The following is a 20,653-nucleotide window of genomic DNA, read 5'->3' as shown; positions in this document are numbered from 1 at the left end:
CTCCCCAAAACAGATGCGCTGTGCCTCTAGGTCCCACCCCTTGCCCCACACACCAGCCCCCTACCTTTTCCGCAATGCGTCTCTGATCCATCCCTCCCCTCTTATGGCCCCTTCTGACAGGTCGGCAAGCATCTTCACCTCCTTGTCTAGCACCACTTAGGTCACATTAAGGAGGTCTCTGCAACAAGTGCAAGGCTACTTTGGGACTTAGGAAAAGGAATGGCCAAAGAGGATACACCATTGGAGGTAGAAAACATCTGCACACCATGAGACTCTACATGATACCCAACAGCTCCCAGACTCAAGAACATTAGATTCTTTCCTGCCCTTTATGCAGCCCCGCCATGGGCTTATTTTATATGTGGAGGTAGGGAAGAGGGAAGGAAAGGAAGAGCACAGCTTCTACATCACAGCACGATTTGTGCTGGAGCTTGTCCTCTTACAGCCGCCCTGGGAGGTGAATGTCTCCCATTTTACAGATCAAGACGCTGAGGCAAAGACACATTGCACGGACTAGACAAGACCACAGATCCAGTGAACAGAAAATGAAAAATGTGGGCCTGAGTCTTCCTGACTCCAAAACCCATGTTCCATTAGAGTTGGCCTGGGGACTGAGGCACCCTCCCCTCTTGTTGGAGTGACAACTCCGCTCCCCACCTCTCCTGCCCAATCAATGACTGTCCCAAACAAGCAAGGTGTGTGTTCTTTGAGACCTAAGCTCTTGCTCTGCACCAGGGAAGATACAGGTAGAGACCCCTAGCCCCTCCTCTGCCTATTCTACGCAAGTCCATCCTACACTGAGTAGGGTCCACTTCAGTAGACTTTTTCTTTCTCCAATAGTGTATCCTCTCTGGCCATTCCTTTTCCTGGGCCCCAAAGTATTATAGATGAGCTTAGCAGGAACCTAGCGCTTATTGCACTCAGAGACCCCACGCAGAGACTTCCTTATGTGGTGCTAGGCAAGGGGGCGGAGACGCTTGCCAACCTGACGGGAGGGGCCATGAGAGGGGAAGGATAGAAAAGAAACGCATTGTGGAAAAGGTAGGGAGCTGGTGTGTAATGTAAGGGGTGGGACCATTGCTCCTTAGAGTCCACTCCCCGCTCTGAATGGCCTCTTCGCAGAGAGTGGCACAAACACGCTCCTCCTGAGGCCTTCCTGGTGCCCGCTGGAGGAGCTAGGACAATCACTTGTGTGTCTGAGCCATGGCAAGCCCTGATTCAGAGTAAATGTTTGTCTTGGTTCCCTCCAGGGCTGGGCCTCAATTCCTCGGATAAAGTGCTGGGCCAGTCTATCACTAGCTGTGTGAGCCCACTCAGGTCACTCCACTTCTCTGAGCCAAGCTCTCAATATGCAAAATGGATAGTGCAACGAGCACTTACTGGGGTCCTACCCAAGGACACACATGCTGCTGTGCTTCTAGAATGACTGGAGAGTCTTGAAAAGGCAGAAAATGATATACAGATGTGAGATAACCCAGATTGAATGGGTATTTTCCAAAAATCCAAAGCAGATATTTATATATTTCACATTTGTTCTGGCATCAGCTCCTGCCAGTAGTCTGCATATGAAAGGAAGCTAATGCTAGGAAGGATCGCAGCATTTGGTCCCCAAGGGCCAACATCAATTCTGCCTGGCTGGATGACTTTCCTCATCTGTTGCATAGCAACCTCCTCTGTCAGCTGCCTGTTTTTCCTCAGCACTTCCTCTGTAAAGTGTCTGCAGTGGGACGTGATCAGACTCAGTAAAGGAGGTCTGAAACACCATTTTATATGCTATTTGCTTACATATCTGTATCTCCAGTCTTGACTTGGCCTATGAATTCTACATCCATAATCCAACTGTCTGCCTTACCTCAATTCTCCAATTGGATATGTCTCCATATTAAAAAAACAAACAGAATAAATTTATTGGGGTAACATTGGTTGATAACATTATATAAATTTCAGGTAGTATTTTCAAAATTAACAGGTAATAAACTGATTTTTTGTATATATCCTCCTCTTCACCAACTTTGTGTTTCTCCTTTAGTTATGTCCTTCCCTTCCCATTAGAATAAAAGCCTTTTGGGGAGATAGATTTTTTTTTCTTTTATTTGTTTTTTTCTGATTACTTGTTTGTTTTTCTTATTACTTTAGGTTGAAACTGCTCTTCTTTCCATAGGTTCCTAAAGTGGAAGTTCAGTTTGTTGATTTTATTTTATTTTTTTGTTTTGTTCTCTTTTTCAGTTACAATTGACATTCAGTATTATTTTATATTAGTTTCAGGTGTACAGTGCAGTCGTTAGATATTTATATAATTTATGCAGCGATCCCCCACTTAGTCTAGTACCCACCTGGCACTATATGTAGTTGTTGCAACATTACTGACTATATTCTCTACGCTGTACTTTACATCCCCGTGACTACTTATATATGGAATCTGAAGAACAAAATAAACGAATGAACAAACAAAGCAGAAACAGACTCATAGATATAGAGAACAAACTGATGGTTACCAGAGGGGAGGGGATATGGGGAGCTGGGTGAAAAAGGTGAAAGGATTAAGAAATACAAATTAGGGAGATGGATTTTTGTTTGTTTTATTAACTGCTGTATCCCCAAGACCTAGAACAATGCCTGGTGTATTTTATATGGTCAAAAAATACTAGTTTAATGAATGAATTATTCCCACCATCCATTCTGTTCCTCAAGGAAGAAACCTGAGAGACACACTTTTTTCCTTTCCTGTGATGAATTCACTTATTTTTCCTCATTACACAAATAATGCATATTAATCATTAAAAATTCAAACATTACCCAAATATTTTAGAAATTAAGTGAAGATCACTCCAAATCCCACCACCTTGATAACTACTATTAAGATTCTGATGCTACCTTTTAATGTATATATATTCTTCCATAAATGGGATTATATTATATATGCCATAAATATTTAAATTGCACTTTTTCTTACTGCCTCCCACTTCTTTCTTTCACTTCTACCCTCATCTGCTAGACATGAATTTTTAACATTTTTGTATCCTTCCATGTTCAAAAAGTCATGTTTTTATTATTTTATAAAAATTACGATTATACGCACTTTAACGCATCTTATTTCTTAGTTAATGCTAGCCTACCGCTGATAGATTCTTTTACATAGATGCATAATATTCCATAATAGGGATGTACCACAATGTATTCAATCATTTCTCCCCACTTATGGTCATTCATTTCAGTTTAAGGTTTTTTTGGGGTTTTTTTGTACATACAAACAACATTGTGATAAAATACATGTACATATATCCTTATATTTTAATGCTTAATGTGTTTTTATTCCTATGACACCAGATGCCTGGGAGTAAGACTGACATACTCTATAGCCCTTGGTATTATAATCTTTCCAATTTCTTTGCCAATGTGATGTGTGTTTTACTGGTATCTCCCTGTGGTTTTAATTTACATTTCTGATAAATAAGTAGAACACATATTCATATATTAATAGACTTATTAAATTTATTTTGTAAAGTACTTGTGTAAATCTTTTATCTATTTTTCTTGTGTGTCTTTCTTAGTCTTACTGACTTTTAAGACTTCTTTATACAGTTGTACAAATGCTTATTGAAAATCCTTAGGGCTAGATGTATTTCAATTTTTTCACATTTTAGTAAGGTAATACAGTATGTATACTCTATTACATAATAGTTCCAACTGCAAAAGCCACAAAGGCCAGATATTTACTTTTTTACATTCCCTTAGCAACTAACAGAATATGATCTAGGATTTACCACTATGGCAGGTCCTGAAGACCACACTCGGGGTCAATCATTTGCTAGGACTCACAGAACTCAGAAAAGGTGTTATACTCACGGCTATGGTTTATTAGTGTGAAAGGATACTGATTTAAATTAGCAAAGTTAAAAGGCACAATGGGGCAGAGTCTGGGACAAGACCAGGCATGAGCTTCTAGTTGTCCTCTCTCAGTGGAGTTGTGTGGCTAGTGTTTAATTCTCCCAGCAAGATGTGTGACAAACATGGAAGCTCACCTGAGTCTTGGTGCCCAGGATTTTACTGGGGATCAGTCACGTAGGCCTGGAACACCTGTGTGGCTGACCTTAGTCACTCAGTTACCAGCCTATGCAGAGGTCAAACTAATACCACAAGGTCCAAGGCCCCACTATAAAACGCACTGTTAACATAAATGTAAACTATCTCCTGTGGTTCAAAGCCCCAGGTGAGCAAAGACACTAATCAGGTAGGATATTCCAAGGACTTAGAGTTTATCTCCCTGGACTTTGTCAAGAGCCAGACCTTTCTTTGGAATGTGCAAACCTTTATGTGGAATGCATAGGATTTGAACACCCCAAACCTGCTGAGTCAACTCTTTACTGCATGAACAGTTACAACTCCAACCTGATACTTGGTTAGAAAGCAGTTATTCAAAGATGGGATTCAATGCCGTATCTATGAGCGTCGGAGCAGCAGCCACTAGAAAAATCCAGTTTCTAGGAGCAGCACTGGTAGCAGGGCCAAGGGCAGCATCTACTATCCAGTGTTCAGTGGTGGCAGTAATGGCATACAACCAGCTAATACTTGTGGCATGATTTTTTCTAAATACAGCTGGGCCAGATGCTCTTAGCAAATTAGTTTATTAATTCTACTACTTTAAACAATTTTTAGGAACTTTTTATTTTGAAATAATAAGTACACAGGAAATTGCAAACATTGTACAGAGAGGTCCTATGTACCTTTCAGCAGCTTCCCCCAATGGGTACATCTATGTAACTATAATACAATATCAAAGCCAGGAAATTGACATTGGTATGACATGTGTATAGTTCTATATCACTTTATCCCATATGGAGGTTTCTATGGTAATCACCACAGCAATCAAAATACAGAAGTATTCCATCACCACAAAGATTTTCCTGTACTACCCCTTTATAGTCACATTCACCACCTTTCCCTCCACTATCACTAACCCATGGCAGCCATTAGTGTGTTCTCCGTCTTTGTGATTTTAACATTTCAAAGTTATAAAATTGGAATCATATAGTATGCCACATTTTGAGTCTCATTTTTCCCCCCACTCAGCATAATGCCTGTGAGATACATCCAAGTTATTTTGTGTATCAATCATTTGTTCCTTTTTATTGCTGAGTACTATTCCATGGTATAGCTGTGCCACAGCTGGCTTAATCATTCATCCACTGAAGGACATCTGAGTGATTTCCAGTTTGGGGCTATTATGAATAAAGCTGCTATAAATATTTGTTTACAATTATTTCTGTGAACATAAGTTCTCATTTCTCTGGGATAAATGCCTAAAAGTGCAATATGCTGGCTTGTAGAATGTGTTAGTGTTATAAGAAACTGCCAAACTTTCCTAGAGTGGTTGTATCATTTTACATTCCCACCAGCAATGTGTGAGTGATCCATTATCTCCAATCCTTGCCAGCATCTGTTGTACTTTTTAGCCATTCTGATAAATGTGCAATAACTCATTTTGGTTCTAATTTGCATTTCTCTAATGGCCAATGATGTTCAACATTTTTATATATGCTTATTTACCATCCATATATGCTCTTTGGTGAAATGTCTCTTCATGCCCATTGTCTAATTGGATTGTGGGCTTTTTGGGGGGTTTTTTGTGCGTGTTTTGTGTGTGTGTGTGTGTTGAATCTTGAGTTTACATATTTTATGTATGAGTCCTTTGTCAGATATATGGTTTGCAAATATTTTCTCCTAGTTTGTAGTTTGTCTTTTCATCCTCTTAACAGAGTTATAAAGCTACATTTTGAGGAAGTCCAATTTATTGAGGTTTTTTTTTCCTTTTAAAGACTGGTTTTTGTATCATTTCTAAGAACTCTTCAACAAGACCTAGGACCTGAAAGTTTTATCCTATGTTATATTCTAAAAGTTTTATTATTTTAACTTATATAACTTATATATAGAAGTCTGTCATCCATTTCTATTTAAATTTTGAATGAGATGTGAGCTTTAGGTCAAGGTACATTTGCGGGGGATTGGGGTGGCAGGACTATGGATATCCAACCATTCTAGCACAATTTATTTAAAAAGACAATACTTTCATTGAATTATTTTGTACCTTTGTAACAAATCAGTTGACTGTACTTGTGTGAGGCCTATTTCTGGGTTCTCTATTCTATTCCATTGATCTATATGTCTATTCATCCACCAATACGACAGTCTTGATTACTGTAGCTATACAATAGTCTTGAAATTGAGTACAATTTTATTCCTCTTTTTCAGAATTATTTTGTTATTCTAGTTCTTTTGCTTTTTCCACATACTGTGGAATAATCTGTATCTACAAAACCTCTTGCTGGGATTTTGATAGCAATTGCATTCAACCTGTGTGTCAATTTAGGGAGAATTAACATCTTTTCTGTGTTGATTCTTCTAATCCATGAATACAGCATGTCTCTCCTTTTGTTTTGACCTTCTTTGATTTCTTCATCAGTTTTGCATATTCTGCTGTTGCTGGGTTGAGTATTCTATAAATATCTAATAGATCCTATTGGTCGATGATGTTTGCTGATTTTCTCTCTAGTTGTTCTATCCGTTGTTGAGAGATGGATGTTGAAGTTTCCAACTATGCAAATGTAGGTTTGTCTATTTTTACTGTCAGTTCTATCAGTTTTTCTTTTGGATATTTTGCATCTCTGTTGTTTGCTGTTTACACATTTAGGATTGATATGCATTGTTGGTAAATTGATCCTTTCATGATTATGTAATATCCTTCTCTATCCATGGTAAATGTCTTTGCTCTGAAGTCTACGTTGAAGTCTATGTTGTTATTACTATCACCACTTCTGCTTTCTTTTTATTAATATTTGCATGGTATATATTTTAACATCCTTTTATTTTCAACCTACTTTCATCATTATATTTGAATTGAGTTTCTTACAGACAGCATATAATTGGGTAATGTTTGTTTATTCACTCTGCCAATCTCTGTCTTCTAATTGGTGTGTTTAAACCATTTACATAGAGTTTAATTATTGATGTATTAGGGCTTAGTTCTCCTTTTTATGTTTTGTTTTATGTTTTTTTCCTCTATTTTCCATTTCTCTCGACTGCCTGTAAGTTAGTTAAACATTTTATGTAGAATTCTGCTATGGTCTGAATGTTTGTGTCCCTCCAAAATTCATATGTTGAAATCCTAACCCCCAAAGATGATAATCTAGGAGTTGGGCTTTTGGGAAGTGCTTAGGTCATTAGGGTGGATCCCTCATGAATGGAATCAGTGACTTATAAAAGAGGCTTCAGAGAGATCTCTAGCCCTTTTTACCATGTGAGGACACAGCAAGAAGGTACCAGCTATGAACCAGGAAGAGGGCCCTCACGAAATGTGACCACACTGGTGCCTTGATTGTGGACTTCTCAGCCTCCAGAACTATGAGAAATTAACTTCCATTGTTTATAAACTACAGTCTGTGGTATTTTGTTACCCAAATAGACTAAGATAAATTGATTTATCTATAATGTTTTCGAGTATGTAACTTTGCATAGACTTTTGTAGTGGTTGCTATAGGTACCACAGTATTATATGGGGGTACCAAAAATTGTGTACAAGTGAACACTTTGGTCAATATTGCCCAAGCAGTAGTTCGCCATAATCAGAAGTGCCTGGATGCTGATGGTAACCACTATGAGCACCTCTTGCAATTGCAGAAGTCAAACATGACTTGTATTCATCTTTTGTTATCAGTATATATTGAGTATTACAATTTTAATACAGTTTCCCTTTCTTAAAATGTGTATACATTTTTTGGCACCCTCTGTATGTAATGTATAACAGTCCACTTGTGTCAACATTTTACCAGTTTAGTGAAATACAGAAACCTTAACTCTGCTTACATGTTTTAATCATCATTTGTAATAGAATTTATGTTTATACTGTATTTACATTTTAAATTTATGTATATTTATAATGTATATATGTAAATTGTCTTAAATATTTCCTGTATATATACACTGACATATGTATTAATTCTTGCTTGAATCATAAAATATAATCTTGAGAACTCGAGGAAAAGGAAAGTCTGTTGTGTTTACCCATATTTTACTCATTCTGTTGTTCTTTTCTTAGTGATGGTCCAACATTCTTTCTTTTGTCATTTCCTTGCTTTTTCAAGAACTTCCTTTAGCCATTCTTTCAGGATAGGTAAGTTGATGACAAATTCTCTTAGTTTTCCTTCTTCTTTAAATGTCTTGATTTCCTCTTCACTACTAAAGAATATTTTCACTGAGTATATAATTCCAGGTTGACAGTCCTTTTCTTGCACACTTCAAAATTGTTGTGGCCTCTATATGAGAAACCTGCTGTCATGGGTTTGGTGTTCTCCTATAAGTAACGTGTCATTTCTCTCTCTGGTGGCTTTCAAGACTTTTTATTTCTGTCTTTAGCTTTCAGAAGTTTGAAAGTGATGTGTCTTGGTGTGAATTTCCTTGACTGTATCTTGTTTGGAGTCTGCTCACCTTCTTGAATCTTTGGTATGTTTTTTCCAAATTTGGGGAAATTTCACCCACTTTTTCCGTCCTTCATCCTTCTGTCTTCTTCTGTGACTAGTATGACACCTATGTTAAATATTTCATAATAGTCTGAGTACCCAACGCTCTGTTCATTTTTGTTTTTCAGTCTATATTTTTCTCTTTTGGTCAGATTGGATCATTTCTATTGTTCTATCTTGACGTCACTGATTCATTCTTCTGCCATCTTGTTCAGCTGCTGAGCTCATCCACTTCATCCACTGAGGTTTTTTGTTTTGTTTTATTTTTTTCCTAAGTTCATGTATTGGGTTTTTCAGTTCTTAAATTTCTTTTTGATTCTTATGTCTTCTCTTTCTTTTGGAGATTTTCTACTTCTTTGCTGAGCCTTCCTATTTTTTCTACGAATGCTCACAATTGCTCATTAAAACATTGTTATGATTGCTGTTTAAAACTCCTTGTTAGATAATTCTAATATCTGTGTCATTTGGTGTTGGTGTTTGTTGACTGTCTTTTCTCATTCAATTGTGATTATCATAGTTCTTGATATAAGTGGTTGTTTTTTTTTTATTGAATCTTAGATAATTTGCTTATTATATTATGAGAATCTGGATCTTATTTAAATCTTCTGTTTTATTATATGTGGGTGGAAGTCCACATTCCCACTCAGCTTCCATCGACACTTGGGAGGGACAGGCTCCTTGTTATTGAAGGCTAAGTAAGAGTTCTAGCTCCATGTTAAGCTTTTACTAATACCACTCTGACTGGGAGAGACCTGGGTACCTAATTACATAGTGAATGGGTGTCATTGTTAGTGCTGGGTGGTGATAAAAGTTTTTACTGTCCACTAGGCCTTCTTTTGACACCACTCCACTGGTTAGGGGAAGGAGCATCTCCTTATCATCCATTGGAAATGGAGATCCAGGCTCTCCACTGCTGTATGACATCGTGAGTATTGGGCTGTTCCCACTCCCTCTTCGCCCTTCTCTGACACTATGTCAAGGGATTGGAGACGTCATTACAGACTGACAAGAGTGGCAGTATGGCGTCTGTAGCTGGCGTTTGCTGGTAGGGTGGGGCCATTGTTTTTCCTCTGGTATTTAGCTACAGTAAAGCAGTTACTGTCTAATTTTTATTTTGTCTTGCTATGCTGTCTTTGTCATTTGGATATAGAAAGACCAGACTTACGTTGGGGCTTTTTTTTTTTTTTTTCCGTTTGTGCCCTTTGGTGTTTCCAGTTTGCCAACTTCACCAGTACCTGGTCTGGGATATATGTGTCAAAAAGAAAACCCAGGGAATTCACCACCATTTTGTGACTTGGGATACAAGTTCCCTAGACAATGTGCCATCTTATCTCCAACTTTCAGGGTTTTCTCAAGTAATATATATATAATATATGTAATATATATATATGATGCCCAGGGATGAATAGGGAAAAGTACATCTACACTATTTACCCCTTCCTACTAGAAGCATAAGTCCCCAATTTCAGTGCTTTTTTAAAAAAACATTATAACTACTGGGATTTCTAATGGACAATCTTACTGTAAGAAAAAGAAATAATATGATCGCTTCTTTTACAATATATATGGCACTTATTTTATTGTGTTAAATGATTTGTTGAGACATCAATTAAAACATTGGGTAAGTAAATAACATCCCTTTCTTTTTCCTAAAATGACTTCACCATTTCATTTCATATTAAGAATGTTTGTTGTGGGCTGGCCTGGTGGCTCAGGTGGTTGCAGCGCTGTACTCCTAACGCTTAGGTCGCCGGTTCAATTCCTACATGGGCCAGTGATCTGCACCCTCTGCAGCTAAGATTGTGAACAATGGCTCTCCCTGGAGCTGGGCTGTGGCGAGCAGCCGGAGGTTGTCGTAGGCTGCCATGAGCGACCAGTGCCTCAGAGGGAGGGAGCGGGAGGAGCACAAGGCTCATAATACCAGCATGGGCCAGGGAGCTGTGTCCTACACAACTAGACTGAGAAACAGCTGCTTGAACCAGAGTGTGGGGGGGAGGCAGAAGAAGGGGGGAAAAAAAGAATGTTTGTTGCCTTTTTATAATGAGTTTAAAAAATCTTATTTAGTAGTTTCATTCTCTTCCTATTTTACTTATAATTATTCATAATGCCTCCTTCTGCCGTATTCCCAATCTAATCTCCATCACCTATTTCTGTTGATTCTACCATTTTAAGTACACCTTGATTACATTCTGTTCTCTTACCTTTTACCATCTTGCTGTTAGGGGGAGTATGAAGAGAGGGAGAAATGAAGAGAAAAAAGTCAAAAAGAGAGAGATGGAGAGAGAGAGACAGAGAGAGAGAGAGAGAGAGAGAGAGAGAGAGAGAGAGAGAAGGAAAGTAGAAAATAGGGATAATGGAAAGGATGAATGGAAAATAGCTGTTGCAAGTAAATGGAATTATTAAGGTAAGGAGAAATAAGAGAGTGATGAAAGAATGAATACTAAGTTGAAATGGAAAAAACAGGAGGAAAGAGAATAAGGAAGTAGAATGCAGAAGGAAGAAGAGACATAGGATGGAAGAGTGTGACAGGGAGGTGGGAGGAGACAGAGGTTAAGGAGTAGATGAAGAAGATAGGAAAATAAACATAAAAGAAACAAAAAGAAGACGGGAGTAGAGGAAATCACTAGGGAGAAAAGAGAAGTGTTTGAAGTAAGAGAGATAGGGACGGTTGAGGGGAGGAGCAGGAGGTAGAGGAAGAAGAGGAGAAGAAATGATGTAAAATCACCTTACTAATGGCAGATTTCATTCTGCAGAAAGAATGTTGAATGTCAGAAATTCCCCTTTTCTCCTCAAATACCCAGTTCCCTTTATATTTGGTACCCAGCAAAGTACCAGAGGTCATTTCTCACATGATGTCACTCTTGCCCTGAGGTAAGACCATTGTGGTTTTCAACTAGTAAGAGCCATGTGACCCATGTTTTGAACAGATAAATTTGTTTGTAATACACAGCATTTATCATATACTTTCTGCTGCTGGTTGTTCATCAGGTGTTGATATTATCTGACAAATTCAGGTATTCAGGAAATGTAAGTTTTCTTTTTCTTGCAACTCAAATTAAATTTGATGTCAAGTTCCCAATCTACTGAGCAGTTGAAACTCAAATCTCCAGCAGTATAGAATTTCTCTCACCCTCTTTTTTTGAGGTTGTGTCTAAGTTATGGGATCTTAGTGTCAAAACATTATGATGGGTGATACTGTTGAGTATCATATATCCATGCTGGCATTCACGCCCTATCTAGTTCACCAATGTCTGTCCAAGCAGGTAGCTGTTGAGTTGAGACTCATTCTTTACTACAAAGTCCCTTTGGGGCCTGATTCTCTCTGAGTGTGCCATATACCACTCATACACATGGAAAATATTCTGTTGCTCCTACCATATGCTGGGCCTTGTTCATCTCTGTGAGGCTGTCTTTGCCTAACATATTCTTATACTCCCATGATACCCAGAGTGGAAGGAAACTATGTAAGGAGGCCTAAGGTTAAGAATGCCTATAGATACCACATAACCATTTTTATTTTGTAGACTTGTCCTCTCCTTGTCTTACTCAGGAAGTGAGGCACAAGGCCACATTGCTAGAAGAACTTACAGAACTATCTGGGGTTTCTTCCCATACCTGGAATATAGGACCTAGATTTCCCTCTTTTTTTTCAGAAGCCCACAATATCTACTGACTCCTTGTTTTTCCCTCTGCTTTTCTTCCCAATAGAATCAATGTAAGGCTGGAGATACAGCCTTCACAAAAAGCACCAACAAGAAGAAAAAGCTGGACAAACTAAAAATTAATGACTTTTCTTGGACCCAACAGAGAAATGAGGTTTTAGAGCAAACCACCTTACTGAATTTTTTGGGGGACAGGCAAATCCAGAGTCACAGATGAGATCTGCTTACTTGACGCAGAAGCCATTAGAGCCATGAACTTGTAGGGACACTTAAATGATAATTTTGACAAACTGCTGGAGGCTAAGTGTAGACTAGAATGAGAATGAGAAACTCCTGGGAGTGGTAGGTAGTCTAGGGGTGGAAGCACACTTTCATGGGCTTTATTTCAGGAATATTACCAGGTTCTCACAGTAAAGGTTCAAAGAAAGATACCCTTGTGGTGCTGGCAGGACAAGGGGAAGAGGCCTTGTGAACATCCTTGTGAAATATGCCCAAGGTCTTCGCCATAGACCTACTTTCCAGGAAGAAATACTACCAGAGCCTTGTCTTAGAGTCATGCAAGAAAGACATTCTTCTCACTAGCTTTCCTATCTCACCTAAGGTGGGGGACAGGGACAGGGGGCTATACAAGAAGAAATACCTGTAAAGATCACAAGCCCACTAAAACACTGAGATTTAATTGGAATATTACAAAACACTCCTTTTCCCCATACCATACCACCATAACAATAGGGCTCCAGTATAACAATAGATTATTCTGTTGATTATTCTCTTGATTCTACCATTTTAAGTACACCTTGATTCCATTCTGTTCTCTTACCTTTTACCAGCTTGCTGTTAGGGGGAGTATGCAGAGAGGGAGAAATGAAGAGAAAAAAGTCAAAAAAGAGAGAGATGGAGAGACAGAGACAGAGAGAGAGAGAGAGAGAGAGAGAGGATTACAGCTGAATGAACTGCAAGACAAAGACTCTCTAAGGAAGAATACATAAGGAATCCCCAAACCAAGAGAGGATATAAAATTAAGGACATGAGAGGAATGGGGAGCCTCTGGCACCTATTGCTAAAGGAAACTTTAAACAAGGCCAAGTGCTAGCAAGATGAATGTATATCTCCATACGAGAGACCTAGGGAAAAGAATGTAAAAAGCAGAGCAGGATATTCAAGAACTGTGGGACAATTTCAAAAAATGCAACCTATATATAACTGGATCACCAGAAGGAGAAGAGAGAAAATGGAACAGAAGAAATATTACAAATAATAATAGCTAAAAATGTTCCAGAATTAATGAAGATAAATCACAGACCGAAAAAGCTCATAGAACACCAAGTAGGTAAATACTACAAAATTTACACTGAGGCACATCATAATCAAACTGCAGAAAACCAAATACAAAGACAAAATCTTGAAAAAAGCCAGAGGAAAACAAGGTCTTACTTATAGCAGAACAAGGGTAAGAATCACAGAAGACTTCTCATTGGAAATCATGCAAGCAAAAAGAAAGTGGTGTAAAATATTTAAAATATTGAAAAAAAGTCCACCAACTAGATATTTATACCTACTAAAAATATCCTTTAAAAGTGAAGAGAAATGAAGACTTTCTTAAACAAACAAAAACTGAAGAAATTCATCACCAATAGATCTGCCCTGCAAGAGGTGTTAAAAGATTTTCTTCGGGCAGAAGGAAAATGATACAGGGCAGAAACTTTGGAACTACAGAAAAACAGGAAGAGCACTGAAAGGGGAAAATGAAGCTTTCTTTCAAAGTGGAAAGCAAAACTGCAATTATAGATATTTTGGGATGCTTTAATCAAAGGAAGTTTGTGTAATATATTTTTCCATTATTAAACAACTACAAGCAATTCTCAAACATCAACATATATCAAAGATAAAAATAAAAAGATGGAATAAGTTATGGCAAACAACTAATAAACAAAAGAAACTGTATTAATATCAGACATATAATACTTTAAGGTGAAATGTTTTTAGATAAACATTTCACTGCATGATGTAAATAAGATAACATACAAATCCTAATTTAACAGAAGGGCAAAATGAAATAAAACCAAAATCGTAGCATGATATTATAATACTCCTTTCTAAGTGAATGATAGAATAATTATACAAAATAATGGGCTCTTCTTGAAACTTCTACATAGATACTATACACTGAGGCCCAAACATAAACTATTATGGTGCCTCAAGAAAACATAGGTACTAAACTTATGGACCTTGGGTTCAAAGAGGACTTTATGAATTTGACCTCAAAGGCAAGGGAAGTAAAAGCTAAAATAAATGAATGGGACTATATCAAACTAAAAAACTTCTGCACAGCAAAAGAAACCATCGATCAAATAAAGAGGCAACCAACCGAATGAGAGAAAATTTTTGCAAACAACATCTCCGATAAGGGTCTAATATAAAAATATGTAAGGAACTCATACAACTCAACAACAAAAAAACAAGCAATCCAATTTAAAAACGGGCAGAGGACCTGAATAGACATTTCTCCAAAGAAGACATACAGAAGGCCAATAGACATATGAAAAGATGCTCAACATCACTAATCATCAGAGAAATGAAAATAAAAACCACAATGAGATATCACCTCATAAGAGTTAGAATAGCTGTTATCAACAAGACAAACAGTAACAAGTTTTGGAGAGGCTGTGGAGAAAAAGGAACCCTCATACACTGTTGGTGGGAATGCAGACTGGTGCAGCCATTATGGAAGGCAGTGTGGAGGTTCCTCAAAAAATTATGAATAGAATTACTATATGACTCAGCAATCCCTCTCCTGGGTATCTACCCAAAAAATCTGAAAACATGTATCCGTAAAGGTATATGTTCTCCAATGTTAATTGCAGCTTTATTTACTGTGGCCAAGACATGGAAACAACCAAAGTGTCCTTCGACAGATTTTTGAATAAAGAAGCTGTAGTATATATGCACAATGGAATACTATTCTGCCATAAGAAAATATGAAATATTGCCATTTCCAACAACACGGATGGATCTTGAGATCATAATGTTAAGCAAAATAAGTCAGACAGAAAAAGTCAAGAACCATATGATTTCACTGATATGTGGGATATAAAGCTGAAAGCAACAAAGGAACAAGATAAACAAATAAAGGAACAAAAACTCATAGACACAGACAATAGTTTAGTGGTTACCAGAGATTAAGGGGGTGGGGGGTGGTAGATGAGGGTAAAGAGGATCAAATATATGGTGATGGAAGGAGAACTGACTCTGGGTGGTAAGCACACAATGTGATATATAGATGATGTATTCCAGAATTGTACACCTGAAATCTATGTAACTTTACTAACAATTGGCACTCCAAGAAACTTTAATTTAAAAAAAAAAGAAAGAAAAATCATAAAAAAGAAACATGAGCACTACAGAATTCTTACATCCCTCTTCTATGTTTTCTACACTGGAGCTAACTTGATTTTTCATCTCCTTATTTACACATGGGTAAGAATTTTAAAATAAATTTTGAAGTATGCCTACTTGGTATTATGTATTATGATAAGTGCTGGGGAAATAAAAATGAGCAAAAACACGTGTATTACCTGCATTCAAGGACTGATGGATCTAAGTCTAATGTAAATAAACATAAGTCCAGTCAGATTTGCACAGTTTTAAAAGTTTTAAGAGTACTGACTTTTTGTTGATAATTTGCATCATGAGATCAGGCAAACTGACATCTCAAGATTACATCAGGGTAAGGGGGGCGAGGGGTGGGGGGTGGGAGATGAGGGTAAGGGGGATCGAATATATGGTGATGGAAGGAGAACTGACTCTGGGTGATGAACACACAATGGGATTTATAGATGATGTAATACAGAATTGTACACCTGAAATCGACGTAATTTTACTAACAATTGTCACCCCAATAAATTAAAAAAAAAGATTACATCAAATGATTTTGATATAAACTTATATGTTACACCTTCCTTCACACTGTACAATTCCCTTCCAGTTAATTCTTCACTCTCATCACCAAAGCAATGAACATTTCATTAATAAGCAGAAGGTTATCAGAGAAGACAAGAGAAGGACACCTGCAAGTAGCACCTCCAAAGTTCAGTGTAAGGATGTTTGTTTGACATCTCATCAGATATCATTTGCCTCTGGAATCATACACCTCTGTCATTTACACTGGAAAATTCACAGGTATATCTGAATGTTGTCATATACCTGGGATGTAATTTAGCTCCATATGTGTCCTCAAGTTTCAGCATCAATATAAAACTTATCAACTGCCTAATTTGAGAATCATGAAGCATTAACAACTATACCAGACATGGAACTGGACTTAAACAAGTGATCATATACTTAAGCTTACAACATTTTCTGTTTCATTTACAAAACAAGGATCATCTCAAAAACACTGGAGAAATGGTCCATACCAACTCCAACATCGCACCCACCCACCCACCCACAGGCACAATGGTAATTAATATACTCCATCTGAGACTGTTTTTAGCACATAATGCTACACTACATTTTTTATTTATTTTTTTTTATTACTATTTTTTTAAATTTTTTTAAATTTATTGGGGTGACAATTGTTAGTGAAATTACATAGATTTTAGGTGTACAATTCTGTATTACATCATCTGTATTTTGACATAACATTTTCTATCATGTTAAAAAGCCTTTGCAAATTTATTTATAATAACTATGTAATATCCCATGATATAAATTTACCTACTTGACTAATTAACAAAAGTGCTGTTTCCATTTTTTTTGTTCATTAGATCATCATTGTGATCGCCCCCTCCCCCCCCCGCGACAAACTTCTGAGCATATCTCCAATTATTTCCTTATAGTATGTTATTAGAAATGGAGTTACTAGGTCAAACGGGTATGAACTATTTTAAGGCCATTATTCAATAATACCAAAATGCTTTCCAGAAAGATTTTTATCAACAGTAGTAATGTAGAAGAGTTCTCATGTACCCTTGATGGTATTGAGAATCTGCTTTAAAAACATCTTTTCCAATTTGCTAAACAAAATATTTAATTGATTTAAATTATATTTCTTTTATGATTAAAAAAGGGAAACAAACTTGCTGTTTGTTAGTCATCTGTACTTCTACAATAAGAGTTATTTAAATATTAAGGATATTAACCTATGTCTATGAAGTTTGTCGCAAATACATTTTTTGTTTGTGTCTTGCCTCTTAATTTTGTTTATATATTCATGATCTAGGAAAAAATATAAACCATTACTTTCTTTTCCATTGTCATTTCTTCCATTTTTTTTTTTTTTAACGCTAGGGATGTCCTTCCCCACCCAAAAGCCAAATGAATATTCACTTTTCTAGAAAGTAATTTGGAAATGTGTATTCAGGACCTAAAAATACCTATACTTTTTCAGTAATTTACCTTCGGAGATTATGTTCTAAGTGGGGAATTCTAAAATCTGAATTATTTTGGTGTTTTTAATGACAGAAGCATTCTTCTTTTGCCGTATGAAGTAAGAAAACACAATACAAATTTAACAGATTATTGAATGGGACTTTACAGTGGCTTCAGAATTTTGGTTAAAGCCACATAGCTAAAAAAACATTCCCAGGTGTCCCCGTATTCTAAAGAGAGCCAGCCACCAAGGAGCTCTGAACACAATCCTATAGGGCTTATGCAAGGGGCAGCAGACTAGTCACTCTTGATTACTCATTCCATTCCTTCTCAGCCTAAATTTACTTAGAGACTAGAAAGAATTAGGCAAGAATTTATAGTGTTTGTGAGTCCTTGGCTTGGGAAAGAGTGTTTTCCCCTCCTTTGAGGAGGTGGGGGGCATGCAACTCCCTTGCCAAAGCCATGTAAGCAGGGATCCAAAGAATCACTTATAAAGACTTGGGAAATGTGCACGGGATAAGAACAGAGGGAAGTATTTTATCACATTTTGGATGTCCAATAGTTTATTTTCAGATAGAAATTTCTGATGATCACTCTGGTTTGACTTGCTCCTAAAGGCTTTTCTGCATTGACTACATTCCTACAGCTTGTCTTCATTATGTAATCCATTATACTGAATAACATTCGAACTCTGATTTGAAAGATCACTCATGATCACTACAATCATAGAGTTTATCTCTGCTGATGAAATTTCTGATGTTAACAAAATCTGAAGCCTGGATAAAGGCTCTTCAATGCTCTTCACATGTTTCTCAGCATCATGACCTTGGTGACTTATAATCTCTGAAACTGGGCTGAAGCTATGATCATGTGACCCACTCCATGGGCTGCCCATCCTGTGTATTGGTTCATTCTCATGTAGGACAGTGTCTGAGATTATAGCACAGTTACTCTAATACTTATTAGTCTTGGAAGTTCCCTGGCTGAGACTCAAACCCAACCCTGTGAGTATCCACTCCAAGCCTTAAACATCTATCCTTTGAAGGGAGGTTAATCTGCTTCTTTAACTTGTCTTTACACCCAGAATTTTCTTAAGTTCAGAGCCATGAAGAGTTACCCTTGGAATACGTGGTCACATTCCCTGTAATCCAAATTCTTCCTCAGATCCCTGATTTTGAATACATTTCTTATTTTTGTTCAGGCTCTTTCTCATTTGGTAACAAAATTTAAAAAGTAAAACTGTCACTTATAAATGATACTTGGAAGCAGTGAGGAATCCAACCAGCTCAAAAGAGAGGAGGAGAGAAAAGAAAAAGGAAAAGGAAAAGGAAAACGAAAGAATTACCTAACAAGTCTCCACCATACTCATATAGCTTCCTAGGAGGCAAGCTGGGGATTGGATTTACCCTCCACCCTGACAAAAACACTAAAAAAGGTGGGGAGGGAAATACGGAATAATGGTTTTCAAAACATTAGGCCATGAAGAATAGTAATCCCTAAGAGATTGGGGGAGGGAATGAGGTGAGCCTTTACTACTTGGGAGTTTCTAGTTCATGGTTCAGTGAGGTAGAACGTAGTCAGAGCCCAGAGGATTCCCTTAGTTGAGGTGACAGAGATGAGAGACCGGAAAGATCAAGGGAACAGACACCAAAAAGAGAGCTGCACTTCGGGAGAACCCTGGAGATCTTTGAAGGATTTCCATTTTCAGCAGAGTACTGATCAGTGAATGCACATAAGGAAATTAGCGAAGGCTGGGGAAAGAACCTCCTGAAAGGATTAGAGGGAAGAAGTGTCAGAAGCTCAAACAGGTCTGGGAATCATGCCTGTTCCCAACATCCAGTGCAGAAAAACTCATAATTCATGAAGCATGAGGTATTCAGATGGGCCTTACCTCGGCAGTCTGGGATAATTAGCTTTATGCAAAACACTGCTGTGGTCCTGCCTAACAAATCTTAACAGCAAGACTCAAAAAAGGTTTAACTGCTTCCACATACTCGTAACTTTATCTCATAATAAAGCTCAAGTAAGTAAATGCATAAAAATACAAAATATCTAGCAACAAAAGGTAGAAATAACCAAAATTCTACCAAAAGGTAAAGATCATAATGCCTGGAATACAATAAAAAAATAATCAGGCATGTGAAGAAGCAGAAAAATGTGACCCATCATGAGGATAAAAACTCATCTTACATAGATACTACATTTAGCAGAAAGCACATTTAAAAAGTTATTGTAAATCTCTATTCCATGTGTCCAAAAAGCTAGAAAAAATGGCCATGTCTATGAGTTTCTGTTTCTCATTTGTTTGTCTTGTTCTTTTGTTGCTTTTGGTTTATATACCACATATCAGTGAAATCACATGGTTCTCTGCTTTTTCTGTCTGACTTATTTCGCTCAGCATTACACTCTCAAGATCCATCCATGTTGTCACAAATGTTCCTATATCACACACAATTGGATTTATAGATGATGTAATACAGAATTGTACACCTGAAATCTACGTAATTTTACTAACAATTGTCACCCCCAATAAATTTAATAAAATAAAAAAATGGCCATGTTAAGTAAAGAAATGAGACATATTTAATAAGGTACAAATCATATCTAGTGATAAAAATCATAATATTTGAGATGAAAAGTACCCCAAATGGAATTAACTAGTAAAGGTTAGTAAACTTGAAGATATAACAATAGCAAATATTCTACATGAAATAAAAATAAAATGAATTTTTTAAACAAAGCATAAGTGTCTTTGTTCATGCTATTTCCTTTTCTGGGAACATCCGCCCCCCTCATCCTAACCATCCATCCACCCATCAACCAGTTATTTCTTAATCTGCTTTCTAGTTTGAGCTTAATCATTACTTCCTCCTTCCTTGACCTCCCTGAATAGGTCAAACCCTCTTTAAACCTATTCACAGAACTCTGTACTTCCCCTCCACAGTACTTATGACAGTGTCAACTTCACAAATATTTGGGTCTGTGATTAATGTCTGTCTTCTTCACAAGACAATAATCTCCATGAGGGCAGAGAAAACATGTCTATTTTTGTTTACCATGATATCCCCAGCATCTCCAACTGTGCCAGTCATAAGTGCCCTTGCACCC

The 20,653-nt window shown here is 37.3% G+C and overlaps 1 protein-coding gene across 2 annotated transcripts in view; it reads right to left on the bottom strand.

Moving 5' to 3' along the window:
- Nucleotides 1–20,653, bottom strand: part of MAGED1 (MAGE family member D1) — a 50,220-nt gene that overhangs the window by 7,014 nt on the left and 22,553 nt on the right. The gene's annotated exons all lie outside the window — the stretch shown is intronic.

Source organism: Rhinolophus sinicus, chromosome 18 (assembly GCF_057876585.1).
Source record: "Rhinolophus sinicus isolate RSI-liver-muscle chromosome 18, RSI-T2T, whole genome shotgun sequence".
Taxonomy (NCBI): domain Eukaryota; kingdom Metazoa; phylum Chordata; class Mammalia; order Chiroptera; family Rhinolophidae; genus Rhinolophus; species Rhinolophus sinicus.
This window is presented reverse-complemented; position numbering and strand designations above follow the sequence as displayed.